This window comes from Musca autumnalis, unplaced genomic scaffold (genome assembly GCF_047663935.1).
Source record: "Musca autumnalis isolate F117 unplaced genomic scaffold, ASM4766393v1 scaffold_2, whole genome shotgun sequence".
Taxonomy (NCBI): domain Eukaryota; kingdom Metazoa; phylum Arthropoda; class Insecta; order Diptera; family Muscidae; genus Musca; species Musca autumnalis.
Genome location: NW_027411755.1, coordinates 73,025,417 through 73,053,141, shown reverse-complemented (window position 1 = coordinate 73,053,141; position 27,725 = coordinate 73,025,417). Strand labels below are relative to the sequence as shown.

General features: G+C 34.5%; 1 protein-coding gene and 1 long non-coding RNA gene across 7 annotated transcripts in view; one reads left to right on the top strand and one right to left on the bottom strand.

Moving 5' to 3' along the window:
* LOC141392826 (short neuropeptide F-like) overlaps positions 1-27,725 on the top strand; it is a 497,601-nt gene that overhangs the window by 437,333 nt on the left and 32,543 nt on the right. The gene's annotated exons all lie outside the window — the stretch shown is intronic.
* Positions 4,780-5,645, bottom strand: LOC141392824 (uncharacterized). Its single transcript, XR_012409886.1, has 2 exons — positions 5,507-5,645; positions 4,780-5,426 (listed from the first exon to the last, which is right to left on the bottom strand). It is a non-coding gene; the product is annotated as an uncharacterized lncRNA (long non-coding RNA).

The following is a 27,725-nucleotide window of genomic DNA, read 5'->3' as shown; positions in this document are numbered from 1 at the left end:
ATATTTCTCTTAACTGACCAACTGATGTTATTGACATGTTCAAAATTTCATGTTGTATATCCGGTAAGAGATTACGACGCAAAATTTCAACCAACACTTTATCTTCAAGAGGCTTATCCAAACGATCTACCAAATCTATAACCGCTTCATAAAATATGTCGAATGGTTCATTGGGTTTCTGTTTCCGATCTCGGATAAATTCTCTAAAATCTATATCTGTACGTGAGTCCCTATACTGCTGACGCAAAGCCTTACAGAGATCTGCCCATTGAACAACTTGAACTGAACGGTGGAACCTCCAAAACCAATCACTGGCCTTACCGTCAAAGAGCGCACTAGCACTTCGGCACAGTGTTTCAAAATCACCGTTAAGAGTCTGTCTGGTGAGGGCTTCAACGCGGTATATGAAGTTATCAACGGGCAAACTAGTAGAACTCCCATTAAATTTAATTTTCCAGTTTGCTATAATTTGACTAACTTTATCTGGACGAAAAGCCAAGTCAGAAAGAGACATGGGATTGCTAGATCGAGATCTATTCAACGAATTTCCATCAATATTAATTTGACCATAACCATTGTTACTTCTTTCATTATTCGACTGTGGCAACCCTAGCAACTGTTCTAATGTCCTTTGCTCGACATCGGACACATTCTGCATAGTTGGGTTATTATTCCGAACTGGAGATGAAGCATTGACAGATTGAGGACCCTGATTTATATTTAAACGTGCTAAACTAGCCTCGACACTCTTATCTACCATTGAGGATATCTGACTGGTCAAGGATTGGACAAGCTGTGCTTGTTGATTATTTACTAATGAAATCACTATATCCTTAACATCGTCAATAGTGAGATTTTGTTGAGAATTTGAAGAGGTCGTAGGGTTAGAACCGGGTTCATGTCGAAGCGATTCCTCAGTTCTATTTGCATCAAAATTTTTCGCTTTCGAATTAGACCTGGTGGTCATTGAGGGGGCAGGCTTTTGGGTGGCCGAAGAATTCGTCTGCTTAGAGTCTTTAATAATTTTAGTCCCACATACCGGACAATCGGAATGTATTTTAATGTAACTACTTATGCAGATCTTGTGAAAGGTGTGTCTACAAACAGTTTCCGACAAAACAGAAGGATTCTGAATCGCTGAACTGCAAATAGTACAAAAAGGAGAACTATCAACAACAGCCCCACCAGCTGCCTGCATATCATCTGAACTCCTATTAAGTGGCATCATAAATCTCAACAGCGTTGTCAGTCAAACCAGAAAAAAAATAATACGAAAAACCAAATAACGGAACTAATAACAAGACAAAGCCAATTGCTAAACACAATCAAAACTCAGGAAAAAAAATTTAACTGTAGTATAAAATTCACTAAAGAATTTTTATATGAAAGAGAAAAAACGCGAAAATAAAAAAATGCTAATATAAAATTCACTAAAGATACTATTCGAATCTTTGTAGGGTAAGTGTTCCTATCTCCGGCATGTACCAGTAGTCGGCATTTTTCGTATTTGAGTTTAAATAACTCAAAATTACTGTAACAAAATATGAAAATAATATCAAAAAGGCTTCAACAGTACTCTCAGCTAACTATGTGTAAAATTTCATTGAGCTAAGACCATTTATTATATCGGAATTTAACTTTTTGTTAGTGAGCGTTTTTCATCACAACCGAAAATGCATGTCACTTAAGAAAAAATTAGTGGAGTCGTCAACATAATAATGTCTGTAATTATATTAAAATTAAAAAAACTTGTACAAAATTGTTGTTGTGTTCGTAGAGAATAGTCAAAAGAACACTTTAGAAAAATAAATTGTTAAAAAAATATTTTAATTCTGGCCTTTTTGCCGATGCCGACTTTAGGGGCAACAAAATGTAAAGTTTGCCAGAAGTCGGCAGGGGTGAAAAACACCCGATTTGTCCGTTATTTTTAGGTCAAAATTTTACAAAAATGTTAATAAATACTTTAAAGTCTAATTAATAAAAATAGTTTGATTGAAATAATGACTTTTTAGTGATTTTAGGCATGGTTTGAAGTGCGTACATTTGTCATGCCGGCAATTGGGTAATAGTTGCCGACTGTAGCACCAACTTATTTATTTAAGCAATATATTTACAATTTCCTACTTTTGTGATGTACAATTATTTGGAATATGAACTAATACTTTAGATACTACTGATCATTTAAGTAATTTAGTTTATGTTAAAAACAAATCTAAAACGAAAAATTTTAAATGAATTCCAAAATGCTAACAAAATCTTTATTTTATTTACTTTTTAAAAGCAATATCGGTTAAAATATGTATTATTTGTGTTAAAGTATGCTTTTTGTTATTTAAAATAATAAAAAAGAACATTTATATGCTAAAATACAAGGTGCCGACTATTGGAACATGTGATGCCGACTATTGGAAAATGGTGCCGACTACTAGCAAAAAAGCACTATTCTAACAAATTCGCAAATTTCACAAGTTTTAAAAGAAATAATTCAACATTTCTTTATGTCATCGGAAAGTGAACTAAATTTCGAAGCAAATAAGCTCTATTTCATTGCAATTGGCCAAATTGTCTCGGAATGGCGAAGGATTAAAGTTAGGCAAACTCTTAAAGTGCCGACTATTGGTGCACTTACCCTATGAAGAAAAAGTGCGAAAATCAAAAATCAGAAAATTATTCGGGTTTGATTCTTCAGGTATTCGGAACAATGTAAAGTAGGGCAAAAACTAATAAACAATCGATGGGGAAAATAAGAAAAATAAAGAAAATGAATAAAAAGGAACAAAAAGAGACACGAAAAGATTGGGCTATAGACAGGTGCTTACTCTGGTTAAAAACATCATCATTTTAAATTCCAAAGAGTAAAATGAATAGAAATGTAGAAGCATCAAATCAATACCTAAGTGGAGGTCAGAATTAGGGCTATACCCAAAATCTGAATTCACACAACTCCAATATCAAAAGGGAGACTCTACCACAGAAAGAAGACCGAATAAAACAAACTCCTGGTATTATGGCTTCGCACTACTGCTTTTGAACCATAAAAATTCCAACGAAATTATTTCATTCCCATTAGAAAAATAAGAAACAAAGAGAAATAGGAAGCAAAAGAAAGATAAAGTGAAAGGAATAGTTAGGAGAGTAGAACCTGAGTGAAATTAACCTACGATATATGAGATGCCAAGACTATTTTTCCAAAATTTAAACTGTTTAATAACTCCACTCGGGCCCCACATTGGGCGCCAAAAACTGTAGTATGTATCGCTTCAATTTGTTAAAAATATGATTAAAATGTTCTTACGATGAATACCTAGGCTTGGCACGCAAATCTCACCAGCCTTATTGCTCGTCGTTTGGGGTGGGGTCTTGCCATTATTCATCGATACGTAAGCCAACTACAAGTTATATTTTTTTATGCGTGCATAATTTTAAAAAAAAGGAAAAGAAACTGCTGGAAGAATAGCATAAGAGAAAAGAGAGTCTATCGCCCGAAATATAGCCAAAAGTTTTTATCTCACCCAGATCGATCTGACCATGCTAAGGTGTTGTCCGCATGGTATGCCCACCCTTCCTGTTCACCATATAAATCCAAAACCATGATAAAAGAAAAATTTCATATGGTAAACCCACATTTTATACCCCTATTTTACCTCTTCGAAACCTTTAAATCAAACCCTTAGGATTCAATTCAAAACATGATTACAAAATCATTTATTTATAAAAAAAAATCCATATTTAAATAAACTCTAAAAAAGACGCTAACAATTTTCAACTCATAACTTCCAGAAGGAAAGTAAAAATTTAAGAAATAATCTTTATGAAGATAGATGTAAACAAATGAGTTATTTGTTTGGTTTAAAATAAATCTATAAATGAGACTTAATGGATATGAAATTTAATCAAATTTAAGCCAAACTAACAATACCTGAACATTATCCAATGCAAATTCAAAGGATTTTTTTTTTTATATATCAAAACATATAGCACAATAGGGTATTTAAAAAAAAATAATATTTAAAAATTCATTAATAATTAAATGTATTACCGATAATAATGTGGAAAAGTTTTCAGTGAAACATATATTGATATTTAAAATGAATATAATCTGTATGTAATAATTTAAAATTGCATGTACGTGTGTGTGTTCATTTATTTCTATTGCATTTTTGTCTGTTAAAAGACATCATCAGCTGTTAGGACATTGACCTCTTTAGTTTTTGATCGCTAACACACACACAAACGCTTTGATACTTGCAAATTTTTATAGGTCGAATTTTAGCATATATGGTTCATATCATTAATCAAAAATGTACCAAAATTGAATACCAAGTGACGAAACAATAAATATAGGCTGTTGGTAGGATGGATAAAGTAATGAAATTATTAAAAATTTAGAAGCAAAATTAATTTAAATGAATTTCAATTTGCACATACATCGAAGCAGTGCTTTTCAAACTGTTGTTCACCAAAGAACGAGTTAACAGAGTGGTTCTGCTATTAACAGCGTTACGTCTGTTAACAAAGCACACACAACAACATATCCATCCAACCAGTACAGCACTATGTATGATCAGCAGGAAATAAAAGGGAGCAAATACAAACGAGTGAATCCTTTAATATAATGGATTTATTAAAAAGATTTTTAAAAATAATAATTTTAAGAAAAATTATGTTTCAAAAAGATAAATTGTGAGAGAGTGAACTAACGGTTCATTCCCAAAAGGTGACACTCATTTGCATTTGCTCTGAAAAAAAATAAAAATAAATGAGAGTATGACTTACTACTTAAGTTGCTGGAGCTCCCACGACGAAAGGCCTTTCAGAGGGGGTGAGGTTGATGAAAATAACCACAAACTCCAATCACTTAGGATATTTTAAAATGTTTTGTGTTGACTTTTAGCTATTCTTGCTGCAATTTACACTGTCTTTGTTTCACTTGGCATATGATTTAGTAATTTTCAATACGCTTTTGTTGAATGTTCATTTGCAATTATCAATATTTATAATCATTCGATCGATAACAACAACAAGAACAATTTCTCTCTCATTTAAATCATCAAACTTGTTTCACTTTCACATGTTTCCACAACGTTACCGTGTACAACAACAAATATTGGCAAATATTATGCAATTCAATGATTAAGATTAAAAGACTAACTAACTTTAAATTATTAATAAATTAACACATTTCGAGCATTTTAAGGGCAAAGACAACGAGTAAAAAAACGGATTTAATGACCAAACTTTAAAGTTCACTTGAAATTCCCGGAAAAACACTTTCATAAATCTTTTGATCGTCGTCAGCGCGACTGGTTGATCACCCGACGGAACGAAAAAAACAACTGTTTGATGGCGATTTAATAGGCTGCTCTCACAGTATCCACCTTATGGCTTTCAGGGGTTAAACAAAATGACCAAGGGAAAGGGGAATCCTAGGAACAACGAAAGAAAAAGTGCCAAAGAAAATTAGCTCACAGGTTTGAGAGATTCTGACGAAGAATATCATTCTTACCAAGTGTACATTTTTTTTCAAATAAAACAATAGGGTATTGCCAGGAATTATGACAGCTCCAACCGTCAAGGAAAAACAAAGGCCGCAAAAATCGATTAGGCTATTGCACGAAGCAAAACCAAGGTGACAACGAAGATGCTGGTATTTATTTTATGTAGTTAACACCGCAAAGACAAGTTGTATAAAATTTCCTCTTTTACTTCGCCAGAAAAGCTCTAAGGCAATGAAAACTTGTCCCTCTTTTATGATAGAAATCATTTGGGATTTCTTTTAGTAGAAAAAAATTTTGTTTTTTTTTAAGATCACAGAATCCTGATAAACAAAGTCAGAATTCCTTTTAAAAACTTTTCTTTTAAGGATCACAGAGTCCTTTTGGTAATAATTTAGATAGCACTGGTATAAATTCGTGGTGTTAACTGTTGGAGGAACGGAACTTAATGACCAATATGTCTGCCTTGCCACTGGCTTTTCTAACCTCGTCTAAATCTATGGTGCAAATAGCTGAATCACTAATATTACCGCAGAATTCCAGAATTCAACATGTCTCCATTCAATGTTACTGCAACATATATTCTTAAATGCATATGTATAGGTAACCACTCAAAAAAGAAAATAAGGCCAAAAGAAAATGTAGAAATTTTCACCACTCTCAACAGGGGAAATTATAGTAATAGATACTATACAAAACACCAACAACCGAATTCGCCGCTGAAGGAAACTCGATAATACAATATTTTGAAATGATTTTATGTTTATACATTTTAAAATAGTATAAAACAATAAAAAATGTTATTTGAAATAAATAAAAATAATACTGATAAAATAAAAAAATATCGATCCCACTGGGATTTGAACTCGGGACCCCGGAGTCGCAATCGCCGGCGCTACCACTAGGCTACCCAAAGTCTGGATTTAGTTTCATCAAAATGAATACATCAACGGGCAAACAATGTAACTACATGACACTGTAAGGAGATAATAATGCAGAAACAGAGATCCTAAAATAGAACAAGTTCATCAAAATCCACTAAGTGGAATACATTAATGTGGAATCTAACATTTTGGCGAGTAATGTTAGTTAACACTCAGAGGTGTCAAACCAATTTTCTTGGCGTGCCAGTATAAATAAAAATATGGTAAAATCAAAGCGAGAAAAATATTTTAGAAATTCAATGTTAGAAAAAATCTACATGCCCACTATACTTTTCGTACACTAAGAGGTCGGATTTCCAAGAACACTTTGGTACATCTTTCTAACTCTCTATCAGTTACCCTCATTCAAAATTTCAGAGTTCTAGATCTTCCCGTTTGCCTAATACGAAGGGTACCATATTTAGTACCTTTTAGTGCTTTTCGTACCCTTCTAGGTCAAATTTCCAAAAACCCGACAGCAACCCACAGTCAAAATGTCAGCTTTCTAGCTTCAGCGGTTTCGTCTGTGCGATGATATACATGTCACTCACTCACTCACTTATCACTAAGCTCTTTTATATATAGGCATTTTTATATGAAAGACATTTATCAAATCGACGCCTCCAAACAATAGTATGCTAAGTCGACTTAGCATGTTTTCAAGTTCTTTACATTTTTATATTTAACGTCCTTGAACTTAAATTCTGTCAAATTTTGGTAATGATCGGACAATCCGAACAGAAGTTATAAACAAATATTTACTTAGCATAGTACTGATGGTCAAAGAAATTTCCAAACTTTTAGAGCTTGTCCTGCAAAACTCGCTTTTCAGAATTAGCAAACTACAATTTGGAGGTGTCGAACGTCCTTTAACTTAAATTCTGTCTAATTTTGGTAATGATCGGTCAATCCGAACAGAAGTTATAAACAAATATTGACTTAGCATAGTACTGAAGTACAAAAAAATTTCCAAACTTTGAGAGCTTCTCCTGCAAAACTCACCTTTTAGACTTAGCATACTATTATTTGGAGGTGTCGAAATGTTGGACGCAAAGTCGGTCGATTCATGCAGCCCAGCAAAAAAGTCATTACCAAGTAATGACTGTATTCAGTAAATTTTGGCAGTAATAACTACTTACAAATTGACCGTAAAAGTCATTATTTTCACATGGGGTTGTCATAGGATGGAAGTGCTTCCTTAAATATGTTTTTAACTAGCATGTGCCCGCTACTTCGTTAGCGGAGAATTCACACGAATATAAAGGAGGATAATAAATAAATTAAAATGCAGAGTATAGTTTCACCCGTTCCTATTTACAAATTCTTTAACCAGTAAAGTACGACAGTTTAATGTATTACCACATATTCTTTCGGTAATTACCGAAATTATAAGCATTTTAATTTTACCGGCACTTGTCGGTAACTCACAAAATTAGTTCGTGAATCGCACTACTGAACAGATTTCATTACACATTTGTTTTAAAATAGTTGTTTGGTGGATAGAATATACGGAATCGGGAGTATATATGGGAGCTATATCCAAATCTCAACCTATTCTCGTCAAAAGCAATGGCTATAGTCCTTTGGTCAAAATTGCGACCATCATAAATTTTAACCCGGATAGGATAATAAATGCGACAAAAGTGCATTAACGGATGGACGGGCACGTATAAATGGACTCAGAATGTGATGCTATGTAGATCATCGAAAGGAACCATTGACCTATTTCGTTTCCTTTTGCATGTTACATACAAATGCACAAATTGATAATACCCCTTAAGCTACTTTGCTTCATCAAAAAAGTCTTCCCAATGAGCAGTGGGAAAACAAATATGATCGGGAACTTTGTTTCGCAACTATTTCTTAAACTGGGAAAGAAAAGGCAATTCAAAACATATTGCACGATTCGTCAGTCTTCGAATCTAAACAAAACCAAATGATAAACTTGCTGATCTCTACAATTTTATCGTAGTTTGCGTTCGATCACCACAAAAAATATTTTAACTGATATTTTTCCTCATAAACCACTGTTTTGTTTTGACACATTGTGTGCGCAATGTAAAAATAAAATGGACTTCAATAAGAGCGCTGTTGAAATATATTGTTTTTTAATTCGTTATAGGGAGGTTATTTTGTGTGGGAAATATAAATTGTGCTTAAAAAAACTTCTTTATAGAGAAGTATTCGTTATAGGGAAGTTCGTTATATAGAGGTTAAAATAGGTGAGCATGGACAGAAAAAAAGGTGTTTTGAATATTTCTTCGTTATAGAGAAAAATTCGTTATTGGGAAGTTCGTTATAGAGAAGTTCGCGCCATACTTTTTGGGTCCCCTCGTATTAATACAACATAATGTTCGTCTCATTAGAAAATATAACGTCATCAAAGTACTTTAAAGGGCTTGAAATCTTCTCTGTAGAAAATTCGTTTCCCTATATTTTACGGGGAGAGCAGTGGTTTTTCCTATCCTTTCGTGATAATGCTTTTCTGACTTTTTCACGTAACGCACATATTCCAAAATCGTTTTCAATTACAAAACCAAAATTTGATTCTGGTTTGTGGTCTATTATTGATTTCCTAAATTATTTAGTGACGAAAAGTTATAGACTCTACATTTCTATATACCAAGAACGCCATAATTATTTTTAATTGCAAACAGAACAACTCAATTAAAAACACAATTTTTAAAACATCTTCTTCTAACAAAAACTGTATGGGGTTAGTTTTTGACGGAATCGACATCCTCAGATGTAAAAGAAAATCTTGCAATTTTTCTCAAAAATCGACTTCGAAAAATGTTGAGTATTTTGGTTTGAGTCTGTTGACCGCAATCAACATGAGTAATCCTTGTCCACTTCAATTGTCTATGTCCTTACCATAACGTACAGTTCTCCTAACTTTACAGTATGTATTGCATTTTTATTTTCCAGGGCTGTGAGAGGGTTGCGCCATATTTTTTTGGGTTCCGTCGTAATAGTGCAACATAATTTTCATCTCATCAGAAAATATAACGTCATCAAAGTACTTTAACGGGCTTGAAATCTTCTTAGTAGCAAATCTGATTCGTTCCTTAATATTTTGCGGGGAGAGAACTTTTTACTACCAACATTATTTATTGAAAGAATTTTTGTTTTAATTTTAAATTGAAAATCAAAATTTTTACAAATGCATCGTTTGTAATCATTTTTTCTAACTGGACTTTAACGAATGAAAATCTGTTGTGCGCCACCTGTTATGTGAAAACAAAATCAGGATCGGTTTGTCTTTGTCTTTCTATTATTTAGTGGTTTACGATAAAATAAGTGCGCCTAGAAGTAAACTACAAAATTTGAAATTATGTGTGAAGTTACAGCATTGTTAATTTGACACATGTCTTGCAGAGGGCCAACTAAGTGAATAAGTACGTAATAATAATGAAAAATTAGGATTTTTGTTGTTGTTATTTTTGTGGTTCCAGGACGAATTTTCTAAAACCCGGCCTTATCTCTCACATTTGCATCAACAGTGACCCACTGGTAAAATTTCAAGCTCCTCAAGAAATCTACATCCTCAGATAAATGTATAAATGAAAATATTGCATTTTTTTAAATCGCCTTCGAAAAACGTTGAGTGTTTTGGTTTGGATCGGTTAACAGCATATAACATGATACGGTGCTCTTGAACCAACATTAAATGAAAGGAGCTTACACCTGGGAATAAAAAAATCGCCTGAGCGCTTTTTAAATAAATCACGGTCAAAGTTCACATTTTTTGGGGTTTTTTAGGTTTTCGCGCCCTATCAAAATGGAATAAAATGTTGTAGCAGTGAAAATTGTATACAAAATTATATTTTATGATATTATCGTAGGTTTTACCATTTTTGAGATATAGATGTTCAGATTAGGAAAATTCACTGACTGCATCGTCTCCATATGAAACAATGTCATGACAGCAATTTCTCTACTTTTACTTATATATCGCAAAAATGGTGCAACCCAGGAAAAAATTACGAAATTTTCACAGCTTTTCAAATTTTTTTAGTCCCATTTTGACAATACTTGCCGTTTTCAAGCAAACTCGCGAAAACCTAACATAAAACATAAAACTGTGACCTGAACTTCTATATCTCAAAAGTAGTAAAACCTAGGAATAAATCGAATGAGTAATCCTTTGTCTATACGATTCATTTGTTAACATCGATTTCGTTTTCAGAACAACTCAATTAAAAACACAATTTAAAAACATTTTGTTCTAACCAAAACTGTATGGGGTTAGTTTTTGACGAAATCTACATACTCAGATGTAAAAGAAAATCTTGCAATTTTTCTCAAAAATCTACTTCGAAAAATGTTGAGTATTTTGGTTAGAGTCTGTTGACAGCACTCAACATGAGTAATCCTTTGTCTATACACTTCATTTGTCTATGCCCATACCATAACTTACAGTTCTCCGAACTTTACAGTATGTATTGCATTTTTATTTTCCAGGGCTGTGAGAGGGTTGCGCCATATTTTTTGGGTTCCGTCGTAATAGTGCAACATAATTTTCATCTCATCAGAAAATATAACGTCATCAAAGTACTTTAACGGGCTTGAAATCTTCTTAGTAGCAAATCTGATTCGTTCGTTTATATTTTGCGGGGAGAGAACTTTTTCCTAACCCTTCGTGATGAATACTTGTTATGTAATACTTTTCTGCCTTTTTCACGTAACACACATACTCCAAAATCGTTTTCAATTACAGAACCAATCTTTTGTCTCTGGTTTGGGGACTATTATTGATTTCATTTCTTCAAATTCTGTAATTTGAAGAAATTGCTAAATAATTAATGAAATCAATAATAGTCCCCAAACCAGAGACAATTGAATAGTTATGACTGTACATCTCCATATACGATAAAATTCTTAATTGCAAATAAATCGTTTTAATACGAACAATTTTATTGCACTTTCATTGATTTGCAAACATTTAGTTATTACCAAAAAATCAGGTCCATACAGTTTTTAGTAGTTGTTATTTCTGGCCGATTTCTGAATTTATTCCCCTAATGTTGTCTTCAACATCAACTCATTTGTTCAACAAACCCAAAATTATTTATTGAAAGAATTTTTGTTTTAATTTTAAATTGAAAATCTAAATTTTTACAAATGCATCGTCTGTAATCATTTTTTCTAACTGGATTTTAACGAATGAAAATCTTTTGTGCGACACCTGTTATGTGAAAACAAAATCAGGATCGGTTTGTATTTTTTGCGTAATTGTCTTTCTATTATTTAGTGGTTTACGATAAAATAAGTGCTCCTAGAAGTAAACTACAATATTTGAAATTATGTGTGATCTCTTACGATATCAAGAAGTTATAGCATTGTTAATTTGACACATGTCTTGCAGAGGGCCAACTAAGTAAATAAGTACGTAATAGTAATGAAAAATAAGGATTTTTGTTGTTGTTATTTTTTGTGGTTCCAGGACGAATTTTCTAAAACCCGGCCTTATCTCGCACATTTGCATCAACAGTGACCCACTGGTAAAATGTCAAGCTCCTAGCTTTAGCCGTTTTGGCTGGGCGTTGATGATGAGTCAGTCAGTCAGTCAATCACTTATCACCAAGCTCATTTATATATATAATAAAGATTACACATTTAACCACACACCGACAGACGAAAAAAGCTTAAAACGTAATTTCTATTTATAAAACAATTAAGATAAATTTATGTCCAAATTCAACACTCCACACTCTATTCCTTTTATTTTGCTTTCTGCTGGTTTTGAACACACGAAGTTCCGATTTGTAGCCAAACAAACTACACTCTAGGCCACTCGTACGAACAGTTGGGGTTATTTAAACTCATACATGTACATCAACAGTTCTTCGTAATTTTATTAACGAAAAACGCCCATGCCAACGGTGAGCTTTGAACACACAACCCTAGGATTTGTAGTCGGACACGCAAGCTCTGTGCCACCGTACTCATTACATAGTAACTACATAGTAATTAGGAAAGGAAGTAGTTATGTGTAAGCCAATATATATGTACTGCCTGATAATGCGAAGAGTAATGAGCTCTCATTACTCGGTAATGCATGAAGTAATGACATGTGCGTATCAAATTTTTGCTGGGAGCAAACATCAACACAGGTCATTACTGATCAACCACACCCTGGTGATCGTAGCGAAATCTTGATATTCTCATTTTACTTAACTGTTCCAGGAAAGTATTTCTCATTCCGAAAAAGGAATGATGAGAAACTCCTTTCAGCAGGCGAACTAGAGAAGGAAATGTAATGGAAATCGAGATGAACATGAGATTGAACAAAGTCTGAAAATTTAGCCAAAATTACAAACATCAAACTGACGCTTTGATGAAAGCACATACTCGTCTGAAGATTGGTAACTTAATCTGGAAACAGATAAAGATTGCGGAAATATCACTATCCCAACCAGTAGTAGTTCTGATGAATATGCCTCAGAAACAATTCCCGAAGGTGGTGTTGAATGTACACTTCACAGCATCAGCTAATTAGTGCAATCTGGAGAGATTTATTTATACCCGACGATTGTAACTTTAGTAAGCCCCTTCCAAGCAAAATGCTAATATGTTCCGATTCCCCTTCGTGAATCTTCAATTGCTACTTAGTCTCCAGGTTTACATCTCACATCACCCTAGTTTATAGCTGAAGCTAATTGCCAGTCTTTGCGGTTATCTAGGCCAGCGCCACTACCTACCGGTGGTTACACAAGTTGTTTGGCGTATTAAAACTTGGGTCAAACTGCCAGATATTCATTCGGAAAACCTCTGAAAATTTCTGATGGTAAAAGCAGCGGAAGATCTATAGGCCTACTTTCCGCTAAGACCAATCACGCTTTTGACAAAATAAATATTGATGACACCAGACCGCTCGTTTCTATCTTGTTTTCTAGAAACCATTACTAGACCTGTCGGTCCTGGTTTACGCGGTATGTTATCTAAAATCCAATAATAGACATTTCGGTCACAACCTGAACACGACAAAACCCTGTCACATGAGACCTATCGGTCCTGCCGTTACCTAAACTTGTTTGAGAACTGTTGGCCATAGGCAAACCACAGAGAAACCACCGTAAACAAAAACAAACAAGAACAGTTATTAAAGCGGAAGATTTAAAAAAGTAGCAGATTTAAAAAATCACATCACATTTCAAAAAATCACACTTTACTAAACACTGATATAACAAAAGCTAATGTGTGGAAAATATGTAGAAAATTAAAGACAACATAAAAAAATCAGTAAACAACTTTTAACAGGTTTTATTCAAATCGTTTAAGTTTTTTATTGTAGTTATAACACATGATCGAAAATATTTCCCCGGAAACAGCACTGAAGTGCATTATAAAACACCACAACTATTGATTATTTAGTTGTTGTTGTTTGTTCATTCTTATTGTTATATCGTCCACTGAACATGAAATCTGATACCCCAATGAACATGTTGTCTCCCTTTTTCAACATATATAAAAACGTTGTGTTTCCTGTTTTACTTTTGTTCCCAAGCCCACTCAGACTCAAAGCACGTAGCAAAGTGTGTAATTTGTAGTGAATTGTTATAACATGTTTTACAGACAAAAAACAAGTGAGCATAGGCTATAGTCGGGACGGAACCGACAATGAGATACCCTACACTACTACCCCTGTGCATAAGCTTTTCACTCGTAAACATTTAGGGAGGTACTAAAGTTTTCACCTAACTGGCTTTTATACCAAATGACTTAAGGCGAACTGAAACAAAAAAATTAATATTTTTTATTTGACAACTCGTCGGAGTCATGCTTAAGTGTTCCATACGCCATTTTTGACTTTTTGAAATATAGGTGGTTTCTAAGGTTTTCCGGTATGCTTTTTCTGAATTTCTAGTCGGGTTTCTCCTATCGACATCTACTTGGTGCTGATTGAAAGCGTTGATGTTCTTCTTGATTAATCTTTAATACAACAAATAGAAACAGAAGCATTTGTCATTAAAGTAACAAGTAAAAAAGCGATAAGTTCCGGACCGAACTTTTTATAACCTCCACCATGAAATATTCTGAACTAAATGGAATAATTAGATTTCTTTCTTAACGAAAGTACGAATGCCCACAATTTTACGGGAAGAAGTTTTTTTACTACTGGTCAGCTAAAAAAATTAAAATACGTAAAATCGGAAGGTACCGTTAATTGCTATTCATGGGGGATACGTCACAACATGGGATTATGTCCAAAACTTTCGGCGGATAAGTTTGTTGACCATTCGGAATAGTAAATGCCAAATTACAGCCAATTTAGGTCGAAAATGTAGATAATAATTTCCAAATACCTGAAATCACGCGGTACCGTTATATTGGGACTACACCAAGACATGGACGTATGCCTACAATTTTTGGTAGATAATTGTTTTGACCCCAAGTAACCCTAAATGCGAAGTTGTAGTTAATTCGGTCGGAAAGTGTATCTAAAAACTTCAAATTACATTAAGTCTGCCGGTATCGTCATATGGAGCTACACCAAAACATGGACCTATGTTCACAATTTTTGGTAGGTACGTTTATTACCACAAAGAACTCTATATGCCAAATTACAGCTAATTCGATCTGCAAATGTGGCTAATACGGTCTGAAAAAACACGCCAAAATACTCCAACCAAATCATAGACATATTTATGTCCACAATTTTTGGAAGGTAAGTTTCTTGGACTCTTAGAACGCTAAATGCCAATTATACCTAATTCGGTATGAAAATGTAGCTAAAAACGTGAAATATCCTGTGTCCACAATTTTTTAGGTAAGGACACTAAATGCCAAATCATAGTTAATTCGGTCAGAAAATGTGGCTAAAACCCCCGAATACCTCAAATAGGATGGTTCCGTTATATGGCTGCTATACCCAAACATGGGCCTATGTTCATGATTTTTATTGGTCCCTAGGAACCCTAAATGCCAAAAACGGCTAAAAACGTAAATAAAATATAATTTAAAAAAATTCAGTTTCAGTGTTTTATTTAGAAATGCACTTAAAACTAGGAAATAATTTGTCACTTTCTCATGATGGAATCTCTCAAATAAAACGCTTGCAGTTTAATTTTGCCACCATTTATAAGCGGTTTTATTTGAGAGATTCCATCATGAGAAAGAATATATTTATTGAGGCTAAGCGACAAATTATTTCCTAGTTTTAAGTGCATTTCTAAATAAAACACTGAAACTGATTTTTTTTTAAATTATATTTTATTTTTAACTTTTTAGTAAATACATTTTTTTACCACTGAGAACAAAATTGTAGCCAATTTAGGCCGAAAATTTAGATAAAAACTTTAAAATGCCTGAAATCGTGTAGTACCGTTATATAAAGGCTATACCAAAACCTAGACTTATGTCCATAATTTTTGGTGGGAAAGTTTCTGTACCATTGGGGACTCCAAATGCCAAGCTACAGCCAATTTGGCCTCAAAATGAAGATAAAATCCTCATAATACTTGAAAACCAAAACCTGGACCTATGTTCACAATTTTTGGTTGGGAAATGTCTGTATCATTGGAAATGCCAAATGACAGCTAAGTCGGGCAAAAATTAGGATAAAATCCTCTAAATACCTGAAATCGGGTGGTGCAAAGTTTTAGTTCGATTGGTCAACTGCAACTGTGTGGAAAATGAGTTACCAGATTTGAAATGCAATTTAAATAAAACACGTTAAACCACTGTGAAATGGTTTGATTCCATATTCATATATTGTCATCTAAACCTGAAAAGTGTGCAAAGTTTCAGTTCGATTGGTCGACTGCAACAGTGTTAAAAATGAACTAAACAGGCCAAAGCAAGTTAAGTAAAACAATGTAAAAACGAATGGTTCGTAAAATTTTACAAGAACCAAATTTTGAACGTATACGTTTTAGTATGAACGGTTCGTGTGACAGGCAAGCATTTTTACAAAAACAGACCGGTAAATCCTTGAAAATGCCGAAAATCGGGCGGTAGCGTTCCATGGGAGGCTATTTAAACGTGGACCTACATATATAAACATTTTTTGGTGGAAATTTCTTTTAGCCTATGAAAACACCAAATATCAAATTGCAACCAATCCAGTGGTCAAATGGGTCTAATGCCTTCAAAATTAAAAAATGACCCGTACTATATACGTGGCGTTATATGAGGGCTTGCCAAAACGTGGACCTATATAAATAACATTTGGTAAAAATGTTTTTAGCCTCTAGGAACACAAAATACCAAATTACAACCAACTCAGTTGTCAAATGGGACTAATACCTTCACAATACCTTAAAATGTCGACGCGTTACGCGTCATTTTGTATGGGGGGCTATACTAAAACATGGACCTATATATAGCCCATTTTCAATACCTAAAGTTCGACATACGTTCGGATGCTAGAGCGATTTCATTCAGAATATATGTATTGATTCAGAATATATGTATATACTTTGTGGGTTCTAAAATGAATATTTTGAGGAGATACAAACGGAATGACAAACTTAATATAACCCCATCATATGGTAGAGGTTATAAAAACTTCAAACTATTCCAATATTTTACCATAAATGCCACATTGTTTATTAATTTAAAGATCATATGGTTGGTTCAGTTTCATTATCAAGCTCCCCTTTGGAATATATCCAACAGAAGCAGAAATATCTGACATGAAAATAAAATTCCATAAATTGGAAATTGGGATATCCCAGCGTCTCTTTCAACATCACAAGCATTTCACCAATTTTGGTAACGCAATTGGGAACATTTTAACCCTCCGATGAGTGACAGTTCTGAACTTCGGCCGTGTGAAAAGGTCCCTACGGACCTTTTTTGTAAATCATGTTTTTTTCATATAAAAATTTGTTTTTTGATTTTGTTTGTTTTTATTGTTTATAACTAAATTCTACATACAAAAATAATTGTTTAATTTTTTTTTATTTTATTTTTATTTTTTTTTGCTTGAATTTTCTTAAGACTATTATAAAAAAGTAAAAAAATTATTGTTGTTGAGCGTGTCCTTCTTATCCCCCGCCCTGGGCGCAAGTGCAGCGATGTAAAAGTGTGCTATGTTCTCCGCAAACAACGTTACCTAATGTCTTTGAGTTTAGGTCTCTGTGTTCAGAACAAGTAATTTATGTGTTAAAACAATAAAAAAAATTATGATGATGCCCAAAAACATGAATTTCTTAGTGAAATTCAGTACAAGGTCCATACGGACCTATTCATACGGGAGGTTCTTAGTGGCCGAAGTAGGAGTAATTTCAGTTTGAAAAGGCAAAGAGGTCCCTAGGGACATTCTCACTCATCGGAGGGTTAAAGCTCGGAATGTCTTCCTTGTTGAAACGCATCCAACCAAAGCTGATAAAGATGATACTTTCCTGCTAAAAGCGGAGTTATTCGCATAAAAATGAAACTTTGAGTTTTTGTCCACAAACTAACTATGTGCCCATTCCGACTCTTCAATATTATCCGACTCAATATGCTTCTCTCTCTGTGAGCCCTATTAACCACAAAAAATTCGTGACGATCCTATTAAAATTGCGACCTGTAGCGTAATTACAAACAATGGAAAAATGGGATGCCTTAACGACTTTTGCGATATATCCGTTGTTTGACCACCTACGCTAACCTACTTTGCAACAATGTAAAGAAAATCTTATCTTCTTCCTATACGCCTACTAGAAGCGAAAATATTCGGATTTAAATAAAAATTTGAATTTTCTTCACATAAGCTTTAATAAATAGGCTTCTTCCACTATGGGGGTCCTAACACTCAAAATTTCGTGACGATGCGATCAAAACTTCGACCTACAGCGCGATTTCAAAAATATGGAAAAATGGGATGTATTACCGACTATTGCGATATCTCCGTTATTTGGCAACCTACACCAAACTACTTTTTTACTTTCATAGTCAAGCTTTGCATTTGGAAAGATCTCAAGCAAAGCTGTGATATTCGTCATTATAATTAAAATCGCAAAAATTAAAAGTTGGGTTTTATATGCGACTATTGTGATATCTTCGTTGTTTGACCACCTACGACAACTTACTTTACATCCTTGGTATACCTCTTAATGAAGCTGAGATATTCGCTTTGGAAAAGAACCTTGACTTTTCTCAAAATATGTTTTTGCCTATTCAGATCTCTAAATGTTATCCGACCTTCACCAAAATCAATAGGTTTCTTCCCCTCCGGGATTCCAATTTTCCAAAATATTGTGACGTTCCGATCACAATTGAGACCTGTAGCGTGATTACAAGGTTTAGATGGACAGACCGACGGAGGGACGGACGGACACACGTAGCCAGATCGACTCAGCTCGTCGAGACATTTATTTTGGTATATATAAGTATAACTCTACGAACATTATTTCGATGCGTTACAAACTTTTTGGCCAAAATCAACTTATAATACCCTCTCCACACAGTGGTGTAGGGTATAATAAAATGCATACATAATTGACTTCGATGGAGTTGAACACGGAATTCTCTACACAACTCTGGAAAAAATATCGTTTATAAACTTTTTTTAAGATCAAAATGTCAGGCTACATTATCAAGTGAGTTGTCAACTTCAGGGAATTTTAAGGTTTGTAAAATTACAGTAAATAGATCTAGTCAACGTTGATAGTCCGTCAAAGCCAATGCCTGTCATGCTAAAAAAGACACTTTTGAAGACATTGCTTACGTTTGTCTAATAAATTTCATCAGACTGGCAACCCAGTGGGTCAAAATTCTATACCCATATATCTCTGTCTAAAATTAAACTTTATATGGCCAGGAAGTTACAAACAATGTAAAGACCTCAATATGCTGTCCATTTTATGGTGGAATTAAAAAAGTGGTTAAAAATACACAAGTAAAAAGCCGGGCCGAACTTTTTATACCCTCCACCATAAAATAGTCTTAATTAAAATGAAATAATTAGGGACCTTTCGCAATTTTAGTTGGAACAACTTTTCGACAATGGATAGACTCCTACTGCCTCCCACCATTGCTTAAATTGCAGTGTGAACACAAATGTTGGGGGCAGAGATAATATCTTTTGGAGATGAAAGCCCTTGATGTGTGTGTATATATATTAAAAACCCGGAAGGACAGATGCGCCGTGAGTCGAACTTCCGCGTTATGGCGTGATGAAGTGTTTGCAAGAGACCCTGTAAGCCATCATGAATTAGCATTATATCTTTGTTTATTGTTTTTGTAGAGCACTTAAGCAACAGTGAACAAAGATATAACGCTAATTCTTGATGGCCCACAGGGTCTCTAACAAAAATTTCATCACGCCATAACGCGGAAGTTCGACTCACGGCAGATCTGTCCTTCGGGGTTCATAATATACTCACCAAGGCCTTTCTTCCCCAAGACGAATTTTCCGTGCCCCAGACTTTCACCTCCATTTTGTTGCACAGTGTTATCTAATCTAATCTAAAAAAATGTGTTCAGCTAGGTGAAAGGTACAACCTACGGGGCTATATCAAAGAGTCAACCTATCTTTAAATTTTTTGGCATAAAAGTTTTATAGCTGCAGGGAACTTCAAGAGTCAAGTTGAGGGTAGCTTCATCAAAACAATGTAGACCCTCAAAAATGGACCATGTTGACGAATTTTAGTAAAGAAATTTCGTGACCACTGAAAATTCCCGAAAATCGGGAGGTACAGTCATATGGGGGAATATACCAAAACATGGACCTATATTGACGATTATTTTGGAAAGACAAAATTGTGGCTAATATTCTCAAAATACCGATAATTACAGCTAGTTCGGTTAAAAATTGCAGCTAAAATTCTCAAAATACCGTAAATAGGGAGATACCGTTGTATGGGGGCTATACCATAACATTGACCTATGTTGACGATGTTTCGTTGGTGATAATGTATGACCACTGAGAACCTCAAATTGCAAATTACAGCTAGTTCGGTTAAAAATTGTAGCTAAAATTCTCAAAATACCGAAAATCGGGAGGTACCGATATATGGGGGCTATACCAAAACATGGACCTATGTTGACGATGTTTCGTGGAGATGTTTCATAACCACTGAGAACCTCAAATGTCAAATTGCAGATAGTTCGGTTAAAAATTGTGGCTAAAATTCTCAAAATACCGAAAATCGGGAGGTATCGTTATATGGGGACTATACCAAAACATGGACCTATGCCCATATCCTTTGGGTTATAAGTTTGTTGATGACTAGGAACCCTAAGTGCCAAGTTATAGCTAATTCGGTTTTCAAATGTGGCGAAGAACGTCAAAATACCTCAAATCCGGAGGTAACGTTATATGGGGGCTATACCAAAGAGTGGACCGATATAGCCCATCTTCGAACTTGACCTGCCTATGGAAAAAAGACCCTCGGGTGCAAAATTTCAGCACTCTATCTCAATTATTGCGGACGCTAGAGTGATTACAACATACGGACAGACAGACGGACAGACGGACATGGCTAGATCGTCTTAGAATTTTATCCTGATCTCTCCTGATACTTTATAGGGTCGCAAATGATTAGTTCGATGTGTTACAAACGGAATGACAAACTTAATATACCCTCCATACTATGGTGGAGGGTATAAAAAAATAACAAAAATATACCTGGTCATTGTATAAACAAAAACTTCCAGAATACTTTTTATATATGAGCTACTCACTGCTACGATAGCGATTCGGAGGTGAATGAGGTAAGCCAATACATTGTCAGAGTCAGTCAGCTAGTCTACACAATGTGTGCTATCGTACAATGTGTGCCACTCTAACATTACTCGCCAATTCACACCTCTATGCTTCTCGCTGTCCCGTTAACAGTCACAAAAGTCACAGTAGCTCTTTAAAGGTTGAGAATGCAAATGTCTCTTGACATGGTCACTTGTCCACATGGTAATCAGGATACTTGTGGTTAATGTTACCGTTAATGCAGAATGTAAGTACGGTCAAAATAGAAATTTAATGTCATGGGGAAACAATTATTTTCGAAAAACAAGCTAAAGCAACAAAACTGGAAATGAAAAACGATATTATAAGCATAAATTCATTAAAATCATAATAAAATTTGTTACAAGAAAGAAGAATAGGAGAGCCTAAAAATAAATTTTGTACAATAGTAGTTAACCGTACAACACCACTAAGTGGAGAGAGTTTTTTCAAAAAAATAAATGACCTTTCCAGGGGTATTGTGAAACCACGTATCCTTACAGAACACCCCGGAAATGGCCACGATAACTCATGCCTATAAAAAGAAGGCCCCACATACATACATATATGGATGCGACAAAACTCTTTCTTCCTCTTTTGAGGGATGATCATGGAAAAATGTTAAGGTGTAACCAACGAGCGGAGAATTAAGAAGTAGGTATTGACAACAAACAACTTTGTGGAAAAAAATCAAATAATTCAAAAAAATCAAAAATTCAGTTGATGGTAGATGTCTGGAATCATAAGCGGTAACAGGGGCTACTAACAAAATCTTTTCAAGTTCTTAGATTTCCGATTCTTCGTACCTTTAAAGCCTACTTTAAGCTTTATAACAATTGTGTTATTGTCACTGCAAGAAAGTATGTCCTCTCCTCCTCGGAAAGCTCCATGTTACACAAGTCATTTAATTATTTTCATAAAACAGTTTAAAAACTTTAGAAACATACTTTAATCTCTCACAATAATGTTCGTTTAAAAAAAATTGTTTGGTCTAATTTTAGAGAATTGTTTAACGGCAGAACGTCAGCGGGGAATGGTGGTGTTTTTCATCGATGTTTGTTTGTTGGCCAACAATGTTTTTGTCCTGTACACACAAAGACCACAGCAAACTGACAACAAAAATATTTAAATTCCACATTCTTTTAATTATTGGACATTTTTGTTTGAAAAATACTTGGCATGAAAACAACAAAATTAATTACCCACAACACCAGTTTTTTCCGAAAATACATTCACCCTTGTAGATAGACATTTCAAATACAATCGTCTGTTGGATTGCAAGAATATTTGTAGCTACACACACAACCGGGTGTCTCAGTCGGTCTATACCTCCTCCCTTAGTCTTCCAGCAGAGACAGTGAGTTTTTAATTAAACACTTAAGTGAACTCTTATAGGCGTTAATAAGTTTACAAGTGTCAAACAATATCCAGTAAGCTTTACAAAATATCATCAGCTGAATGGGTGGCTGGCTGGTCGAACAGAAGAAACATTCTTGACTATGGCAATATTCGAAAGTACCACATACAAAAAATGAAAGTCATTAATGAAAAAGCAGAGAATTAGTTTAATTTTTTTAAATTCTTATCATCTCCCTCAAACCCTTTGATGACAGTTGGATAATAAATAACTCATCCCTAAACTAACTAGGATGATTTCTTCAGTTCCTCTAAAAGTTTATGGAAAGTTTGGTTGGAGCCGGTTATGCCATTAATACTGTTTTGATAAACGTAGTGTTGTGTTTCTTAGTATCCTTGAAATTCTGATGGAGAGAAGTTGTCTTCTTACTTGGTAATAGGATACTCTTCTTTTCGTTTCGAACGTCATAGTGAATGCTTTGTTGTGATTGCATTACTGTTGTCTAGCCTTAAGCCGAAATGTGCACCCAACTCTTAAACTCTCCATTTGTTTGTGTAATATCACGTGGATTTGTCGCATGATTTCAAATGTTCTTATTGTTCGCAAGAAGTGCTTTAACAGGCGCAACAGATAACAACAAAGGGTAGACATTATTTAGTATTATTCTTGTAGTTTAACTGCCATCATTTTTCGTTATGTTGTCCTTGGCCGAAAACTATCATTTGTGTTGTTTGTTGTCATTTAAGATACGCACAACAATATAAAAGTGATACTCTTTCGTCGTCGGGAGTTTTCTGAATAGTTTCCTTTCTCTTTTTGAAGAACGTTGATACGCTACTTAATTAGAGAGAAATACTAGTATATCCAGTGTTAAAAATTGTCGTAATCTTCAAATCACATCAATATTATGGTTGGACAAAATATTTTAAAGTGGTCTCATTTAAAACAAACAGGTTTTAATAAAATGCTCTATTTAAGTTGCGTTTATCCTAGAACAATTGTTTTCAGTATAAATAAGGTCTTACTTGATAATAGATACCTATTCTCACAGGAAACTACAGCTTTTACTTCGGCTCCCATGATTATTATGGAAACTTGGAACACCGACGCCTTAGTTTAGGAACACGCTATATTTAGAAAACTATATTTTGGAAAGAAATTTTGAAAATATGGGATCGCGGTGCTCTAATGGTGACGAACCATGGATCTCAATTGGAATGGGAAAAATGCTTCGACAATAGGTTTGAACGTTTGCAAAAGAATGACTCATATTCTTTAAAAAATAATAAAAATATTTTTGATGATAAATATTCGCGTTTTCAGTATTAAGTCAGAAACTTTTCTAGTAACCCTCGTATTCCTTGGAGGAATATAATATGTTGACTAAATAACATCATTTCCGTATTAACAAGGTTTAATACATATTTTGCTTTTCAAAATGGTCAGGCTCAATCCCATAGTCGTTGTTTTAATATTTCATTAAAACAACTTTAATTTATTAGTGGGCAAAATTGGCGATGTTTACAAAGGCGTAAAGCAGGGAAGACTATAGTTTCAGATCTCGCCACAGATCTTCATTAGTTCCCTTATTTCTTGTCTTTCAACAAGAAACTTGTTATTCCCAAGTCTCAATTGCTCGCTCAAATAGATAAGTGTCCAAAGCAACACGCCGATCGAGAATTTCTTTGGCACTACCTAAACTCCCACTATCTATTTGAGCGAGCAATTGACACTTGGGTATAAAAAGTTTCTTGTTGAAAAACAAGAAACAAGGGAATTAATGAAGATCTGTGGCGAGATATGAAACTATAGACTTCCCTGCCTTACCTCTTGGTAAACATCACCAATTTTTTCCCATTAATAAATTAAAATTGTTTTTATGAAATATTAAAACAACGACTATGGGATTGAGCCTGACTATTTTGAAAAGCAAAATAGAAATCGTCATCCCAAATAAAAAACGCCAACCCTCCTAGGTTTAATACCAATGAAACAATGATGTTTTCTATCCATTCAGAATCCGAATCATATAAGTCATACAGTCATTTCGATGCGTAAAACCGGAAGGTATTGTCATGTGCGGTATATACCAAAATAGGAATCTATCTTGATAATTTTCTGCGATGAGGTTTTCTGCTCAATCAGAATCAGATATACCAAGTACAGCCACCTCAGTAGAAGTGTACCCTCTGAGAATCCACAATACCAAATTTCAGCCATATCAGTTTAATAACACTGTGACACAAAATGGAACTCAAAGTCTGGGGGGTGGAAAATTTCTTTTGAATATGAAAGCCCTTGATGAGTATACTAGGAACCCAATAGGAAATTTTCGCCATAGGTCAAGTTTCTGAGATATCGCGCGATGAAGTTTTTGATTTTTTCCCTATAATACATGGGAAAATAGCTCCATATCTCTGTTTGGTGTTGTTGTAGCTTCGTTTTGAGGTGACATGTCATCAGTGAAATCGATTGGCGAATCTTTTTGTAGAACATTACATTCTTCTAACTCAATGCCTTCCATGTCCTTTTCGTCCTTTATTTCTTGAACCGTAGTGAAAGTACCACAAGATGATATTTTTCAGCATCCAAATATTCCACAAAAATGATGCTCAGTAGATTTTAGGTACGGTTCCCTTTGACAACTAATCGAATTTGTCCCGTTTTCATGGTCCTTTTTGACATTTAATCGGTTTTGGTTCAGAAATAAACTATGTTTTGTTTTTCTGTATATTCGTCATTGGTTATTTATTGGTATATAGACATAACAATTAGTTATGGCTTATGTAGACATCTGGGGTGCTTCTGAAATATTTACCACAAATAGCTCTGGTAATGATGAACACGTCAATAACAAATATTCTCGGAGGAAAGATCCGGTTATCTCAATTTTTGATCCGGATATTCCGACATTAAAACGGAATTTTGAACCGGTTTTAAGTAACCGATTATACTTATACGTATACCTTTAAAAGGCTTATTGAGTTGTCAATCAAATTAAATTAATTCGCTTCTGAAAACTTTGTTAGTTGCAGTTCCAGAACAAAAAAACCGTTTTCTTTAACCGTTTTTAAGGGAAAATATCAGTACGCGCAAATATGGAGATAAAAGGCTGGGGGCGAACAATTCTTTTTGGCGATGAAAGTCGATGAAGATAATATTACGAACCCGGAAGGACAGTTATGCCGTAGGTCAAACTTCTGAGTTATGGCGCGATCAAATTTCGTTAGGTTTTTTGTCATGTAGGTATGTATAGTTTGTCAGGAAAGAATTCATTTCGCTATAACGTAGAAGTTTGACCTACGGCATAACTGTCCTTCCGGGTTAGTAATATTATCTTCATCGACTTTCATCGCCAAAAAGAATTGTTCGCCCCCCAGCCTTTGATCTCCATATTTGCGCGTACTGATATTTTCCCTTAAAAACGGTTAAAGAAAACGGTTTTTTTGTTCTAGAACTGCAACTAACAAAGTTTTCAGAAGCGAATTAATTTAATTTGATTGACTCAATAAGCTTTTTAACGGTATACATATAACTTTAATCGGTTACTTAAAACCGGTTCAAAATTCCGTTTTAATGTCGGAATATCCGGATCAAAAATTGAGATAACCGGATCTTTCCTCCGAGAAAATTTGTTATTGACGTGTTCATCATTACCAGAGCTATTTGTGGTAAATATTTCAGAAGCACCCCAGATGTCTACATAAGCAATAACTAATTGTTATGTCTATATACCAATAAATAACCAATGACGAATATACAGAAAAACAAAACATAGTTTATTTCTGAACCAAAACCGATTAAATGTCAAAAAGGACCATGAAAACGGGACAAATTCGATTAGTTGTCAAAGGGAACCGTACCTAAAATCTACTGAGCATCATTTTTGTGGAATATTTGGATGCTGAAAAATATCATCTTGTGGTACTTTCACTACGGTTCAAGAAATAAAGGACGAAAAGGACATGGAATGCATTGAGTTAGAAGAATGTAATGTTCTACAAAAAGATTCGCCAATCGATTTCACTGATGAAATGTCACCTCAAAACGAAGCTACAACAACACCAAACAGAGATATGGAGCTATTTTCCCAAGTATTATAGGGAAAAATCAAAAACTACATCGTGCGATATCTCAGAAACTTGACCTATGGCGAAAATTTCCTTTTGGGTTCTTAGTATACCCATCAAGGGCTTTCATCTCCAAAAGAAATTTTCCACCCCCCAAAAATGCTGCTGCACAGTGTAATGTGACTAAAACCTTCAAACGCACAAAATATCGGAGCTATATCAAGTTGTGGACGTATACCGACTATTTTCAGCGGGAAAGTTTTGCAAGTTTTGCAAAATTCCAAATGTCAGCTATTTCAGTTCGATAATGGTGGGAGACATTTGCACGTACATACATATGTTCCCACAACATCCTCTTATATCAATGAGTGCACGTCGATTCATATAGGCACAATGACATGCGAGTTACTTTTCATCGCCGAGTCCAAACTGCGTGACACCACTTGTAGAGAAGTTTTTCATGGCTGAAATGCTCAGGAAATGTCACTTTCATTACCTTGAGTAGATTTGCCACCGACGAAAATTTTGATGTTCTGGTCGGGGATTGAACCGCATGCCTTCTGAGTGCAGTGCTGTACTTTGGGGGGTACATCAAAAAATGGACCTGTACTAACTAATTTCTGGGTGAATGTTTTGTGAACCCAACGAAGACTAGGTACCAATTTTCATCCATTTCGGTGTGATAATGAGTTTGAAACCTTAAAATGCCGAAAATGGGGAGGCACGGTTCTATGGAGGCTATATCAAAAGGTGGACCGATATAGCTTATTTATCTCAAATATTGCACGATTATATCAATGATCTTGATTTCAACAGACGGACGAACGGGTGGACATACGGACTTAGAACTGTATGCTGATCGAGAATATATCACGAATATTGTCAATTATTTCATATTCCATTTCAGAAAAAAGGATAAATTTTTTTCGCGCTACATAAACGATTTTTTATATGTAGGTTAAGAAAAAAATACCCAGTACGAATCTAGTCGCGAGCCAATTTTTGGTTGTTGCGGACAAAAGTTATGGCGCTTTTATTTCGCTTTCTAAGAAAGAAAATATTACAAAAATGCTAATTATTTTAATGAGCAGAATTGTTACAAAAAAGTTCTCTCGAAGTGACTTCAGCAAGTAAATTGCATAATACCTGCAAAATGTTACACAGAATTCGCGGAATGTCCATAAAATTGGTAAATTATTGAATATAAGTCAACTTTTTTCA